Below are 5,788 nucleotides of genomic sequence, written 5' to 3'. Positions count from 1 at the left end.
TTATTCTTAAGACTTGCCTACAGTTATAAGTTCAATATGCTTTCAACTTCGGCCATAGATAGAATCTGTTCTCTTCTGTTGCCATTTCTGCCTTTAGATACGAATCCTCTAGCAATCATAGTTCGACTTCTGAGAAGGTAACTGTTTTATCCTAAAGCGCGTTCATTTAAATTGCTTTCCACGTCCCTTGTTCAGGCTTGCGAAGGAATTAGCCTATCATTCGCAACGTTTGTCAAACCATTAATCATGCACTTTAATGTAGTAACTCAACTCCTCCCGAATAGGCCACGAAGGCCCAAAGGTACTGACCGACCGCCGTGTCATCCTCAGCCCACAGGCGTCACTGGATGCGGATATGGAGGGGCACGTGGTCAGCACACCGCTCTCCCGGCCGTATGTCAGTTTCCGAGACAGGAGCCGCTACTTTTCAATCAAGTAGCTCCTCAGTTTGCCTCACAAGGGCTGAGTGCTCCCCGCTTGCCAACAGCGCTTGGCAGACCGGATGGTCACCCATCCAAGTGCTAGCCCAGCCCGACAGCGCTTCACTTTGGTGCTCTGATGGGAACCGGTGTTATCACTGCGGCAAAGCCGTTGGCACTTTAATGTAATAAACTGAGTGGTTCTTGTTTAATTCGAATTTCGTGATCATTCTTTTCAAGGCAATGATTTCATTATGTCAGATAAGCAGAACCACCTTGCAGACATCTAATAACATAAAAATCATCCTGGAACCACTTCCACTTAACACTTGGAACGTGGAGAACTGCATCAAACCAGCCTTCGGACTGTTGGCCGCAATAGCATGAGACAATATATTTGTTCAATTGAGACTGTAGTCGATTCTTAACTAAATAAGGGCTTCCCTTCTGTCCTTAATATTCATGATGTTTGACCACCATCACTGAGATAAGCGTCTAGCCAAAGAATTGAATAATTGTGCCTGTTCTACGTGAGCGAAAGGTCAAAATCAGCTGTTCATTATGGAGGCGCACCGCGTGCTTGCGATTCAACCAGCAGCCGAACACGCCACGAGTGGGACACTGGCGTCAGTGATCGGTTGACTGTACCCAATGTGTAGTTGTAACATCTTGAGCATGCTGCAAACTGAGCATGCGCAGGAACAGGGACCTGTGGTGTCATCTGCTGACGTCGAGCGTTACCATGACCTATTGTGGCCAAGTTCACTGCTGTTACAGTACTGTGTCTCCTTCATCCATCTTTTGTTGTTTGCTTTATGTTCGTGAAGCACTGAAAAGTCTGCACCAGGGCCTGGTATTCATCCTACTAGTGTTGTTCCACAAAAAGACACAAAATATCTGAAAGCAGAAAGGGACTGGTATTTAGCGAAAAAAATAAATGTCGATGCTTAGAAACAAAACAAGATACAAAAGATAAAGTGCAAAGGCACCTGAAGAGTGGGCGCTAATATAAAACTTCCTGGCAGATTAAAACTAGTTGGTGCACCAAGACTCGGAGGTCCCGAGTTCGGATTTCGGCTCGGCACACAGTTTTAAACTGTCCGGAAGTTTTTAAAACACTTGCTGTACACTGCCTTGTACATTTACATCTACATTTACATCTGTAGTCCGCAAGTCACCTTAATGTGTGTGGCTGAGGGTACTTTGTCTACAATTATTACTACCCTCTTTTCCTGTTCCAGTCGCCGGCCGCTGTGACCGATCGGCTCTAGGCGCTTCAGACCGGATCCGCGCTGCTGCTACTGTCGCAGGTTCGAATCCTGCCTCGGGCATGGATGTGTGTGATGTCGTTAGGGTAGTTAGGTTTAAGTAGTTCTAAGTCTAGGGGCGAGGTCGGTGGGCGAGCTGCAGAAGTCCCCCCCCATGCCAGAGGAGCCGGTCCGGGGCAAGAGACGGGCTCCCACTTCTTTTATCACTCGTTCAACCATGGCTACAAACGAAACGAGTGATTCGTGTGCGACTCAGCGTGCTTCCGTTGTGCCTGATCCCGCTCCCCAGGACGAGCAGGGACAGGCAGAGAATGAAACAGTCATGGAAAGGTATACGAGAATCACGACGCTCATGGAGCAGCAAATCAAAAATGGGAAGATAAGCCAAGCAGGACTTGCCATTATCAAAAATGAGTTGGCAGCTTGGGCTATCGCCCACGCCAAGCTAGAAGGTAGGGTAGAAGAGCTTGAAAAGGAGAATGATAGACTAAGAAGTCAACCGACAAAGACGTGGGCTGCCGTGGCCGCGCAAGCGCCCACTAAGCGCCCACAATACACGACGAAAGACACAATTGAAAAAATGACAAAGAAAACAGATACTGCAGTCTTCCTAAGGACACTACCTGGGCAAGACACAAGTGTGAAAAGAATTCAAGAATTATTTACGAAAAGTATTGACCCTGTAAAGGATAAAATCAGAATCAAGAAAATAAAACCGAGTAGAAACTCTGTCATCGTAGAAGTAGCCTCTGAGGAAGATAAAAATAAATTGCTGAATAACCAAAAACTGAACTCGGTGGTCAAATGTGAACCACCGAGGAAAAGAAATCCCCTAGTCATATTATATGACGTTCCAACAATAATGACCAATGATGAACTCTCAGATACAATTAGAAAACAAAACTTTGATGATATAGACGAAGAAGAATTTAAGAGCAGCTTTAAATTAAAATTCAAGACTGGGCCAAGGGGTCGTGATGTGGTACATCACGTCGCCGAGGTGTCAGCGCAGATGTGGAGAAAAATAATAACAATGGGCAGAATATATGTTGGCTTCCACGCCATAAACACAAGAGACTATGTCGTGGTACCTCGTTGCCACAACTGTGGTGACTTAGACCACGTCCTAAGGCTGTGCACCAGGGAGCCGGCATGCACCAGGTGTGGGGAGCACGGTCATGGCCGCAAAGACTGCAAGGCAGCAGCAGTCTTATACCTTGTAAGAATCGCGGGAAGAAGTCTTGCGGAGCCACAGGCAGGAACTGCCCAACATATAAAATGTTGGAACAAAGGTTAATTTCCAGAACGGACTATGGCTGAGCCCGGCATACTGAACAGGATGCCGAAACGAAAGTCCCCGAGCAAAAGGAGGAGGGACGCCATGAGGGCAAACAGATTTAAGGACTTCTTGAGGTCGCTCTCGAGCGGCACCAAAATTGAAACAATAGATAGAGCAATTCAAACTGAAATTCCAACTATGGACATTGGCACACAAACTGATCCCCCACTCATGGCCAGTACTCTCTCCTCTGGAAGCCGGGGACCAAAGCCGGAATTACACCAGCAACGGCAAGGGCATCCTGTGGCTGTGGCAACGCTTAAAGACAAACACATCAGTCAAACAAAGCAACCCATACAAGAAAATATAATAACAAGCTCGAGTACAAGCCCCGCTGTACAAAGTTCACCAATAGTTACACTGCCACCAGTTGATCCAGTTAGGGTGTACCCCAACTTGGAGTACACCATGCAACTATCTAGATTGGAGCAGCCGGCTACCCTGACCACTGCCTTGCGACATGTGGTCCGTGTAGGACATGAGGACGGCAGAAGGATAACCTTCTCGGTTATGGAGGCTGTTGACAGGATTCAGTTAAAATCAGTGAATCTTCCCACCGACTTCGGAGCCTTGCGAGATCTGCTTAAGAAAGTTTTTGAAAGACGAGGTGAGAAATTTGATCTTAATGACATTTATGAGCAATCAGTAGTAGCACACGGACGGCTTGCATTCGACTGGACTAAGACTTGGCCACATGACCGTATACATACGTATTTCCCCTAATGACGAAAATAACTATTGGACAACTCAACACTCATAATAGCAGACTCGTCATGCAAGAGCTCCGTAGGGAGGTGGAGGAGAGGAGATTAGACGTACTCTGTCTACAGGAGCCATACTCCCTGGCTGGAAAAATAGCTTTTGCCGCTGCGGGCTGGCAAATAGTCAGCAGAGGGGATGACCCAAAGGCAGCAATTATAATTGTTAATAGACTGTTGAGAGTCACCACGCTCTCACAATTTACAACCAGCCACTGTAACGTCGTGGAGGTTCAGACCCCTATGGGGATCATAACTCTCATAAACATGTACTTCCAGTACGGGGACTGCATAGAACATCATATAGACCATCTAGCGAGAGTTACCACGGCGTTACAGGGAAGAAAGATCGTGATAACAGCTGATATCAATGCCAAATCCCCCCTGTGGTACAGCGGCACAAGAGACGCTAACGGTGAAAAAGCTGAAGAATTCATAATGGCGTCACAACTTGTGGTTGCAAATAGGGCCGGCAATCCTCCTACCTACGCTGCAGGGGGAGGACAGGGTACAAATATTGACGTCACACTCGTAACTCCAAATATGGCAAACACCATACAAGACTGGAAAGTCATAGAGAACGCCACCACAAGCGACCACAACTTGATATGTTTCACCTTGGGAGACAGAGAGTGCCGCTGGGCCACGGGGTGGGAGGTGCAATTGAATTACAGGAGAGCTGATTGGGAACGGCTAGCAAGGGAGTGTGACATTCCTCCATTACCAGAAGGGGACATGCAACTGGACATGGACGTAGACCAGAGAGCAGAGGAACTGGTGAATGCAGTGACAAGAGCGGTGAAGGCAGCCGTACCGACAAGGAGGAGGGCCATAGCGGCCTCTCCGTCACCATGGACTGCTGAACTGGGAGAACTGCGTCAATCTGTCAGAAGGCTGAGGAAGCACTACCAGCGCAGTGTCGTCTGGCAGGAACGACAAAGGTGGCAGGTGCTATATAGAGAGGAAAAGCGGAAGTTCCAAAAGGAACTACGCGAAGTCAGGATGAGAAGCTGGGAAAACTTTGTGCTGAACCAGCTGGTCACTGACCCATGGGGGCTTCCTTATATATTGGTAAGGGAGAAAATCCGCTCTCCTCTGGAACTGTCAACAGTCAGGCACGGGGACGGGATGACGGAGTCCTGGCAGGAGACTGCGGGGGTCCTCCTCCAGTCCCTGTTGCCTGACGATAATGCGGATGGGGAGACAGAGGGACAGAGGCAACTAAGAGACGAAGATCAAGAAGAATATGTTAATGAAACGGCTGTCTACCCCTTCTCAGAGGAGGAGGTGGCAACCCATATAAAATCGCTGAAAAAAGGAAAAGCACCAGGGCCAGACGGCATTGTGGCGGAGGTAGTGCAGTTTCTGGCGCCTCAGTTAACTGCGCCACTAACAGAACTATATAACGAATGCCTCCGACAAAGGAGATTCCCAAAAAAATGGAAAATGGCAAACGTGGTTATAATAAAGAAAGGATTAGACAAGGACCCTGCAGAAGTAAAATCCTACAGGCCGATCTGCCTGTTGGACGTATTCGGCAAAATCTTAGAGAAACTGCTGGCTGACAGATTGACAGCACACCGAGTGTTGTGTGGGATGAGTGACAGGCAGTTCGGTTTCAGGCCGGGGCGATCGGCATCTGATGCAATTGCCCTGGCGGCCGAGGTCTGTGGCTCGACCCCGCACAAATACGTGGTAGGCATCATGGTGGATATCAGTGGCGCCTTCGACAACCTGTGGTGGCCTTCGCTCTTCTCCTGCCTGCGGGAGAAAGAGTGCCCAGGGCCGCTATATGGCTGCCTGAGGAGCTATTGTAAGGATCGGGAGGTCTGGTTATCATCGTCTAGCGAAAGAGTTGGGAAGGTAATCACCAAAGGATGTCCACAAGGCTCCGTTTTAGGACCCCTTTTTTGGGACATCCATATGGAGCCTTTATTAGATAGATTGCAACAAAGCGATGAGGTGCTAGAGGTGATAGCCTACGCAGATGACCTCCTTCTGCTG

The 5,788-nt window shown here is 48.3% G+C and overlaps 1 pseudogene; it reads right to left on the bottom strand.

The window, feature by feature from the left end:
* Window positions 1-478: 478 nt before the first annotated feature.
* Window positions 479-596, bottom strand: LOC126102226 (5S ribosomal RNA; annotated as a pseudogene).
* Window positions 597-5,788: the final 5,192 nt, after the last annotated feature.

The sequence above is a fragment of the Schistocerca cancellata genome, chromosome 9 (assembly GCF_023864275.1).
Source record: "Schistocerca cancellata isolate TAMUIC-IGC-003103 chromosome 9, iqSchCanc2.1, whole genome shotgun sequence".
Taxonomy (NCBI): domain Eukaryota; kingdom Metazoa; phylum Arthropoda; class Insecta; order Orthoptera; family Acrididae; genus Schistocerca; species Schistocerca cancellata.
Note: the sequence above shows the minus strand (reverse complement) of the source record. Positions and strands in the feature narration are given on the sequence as shown.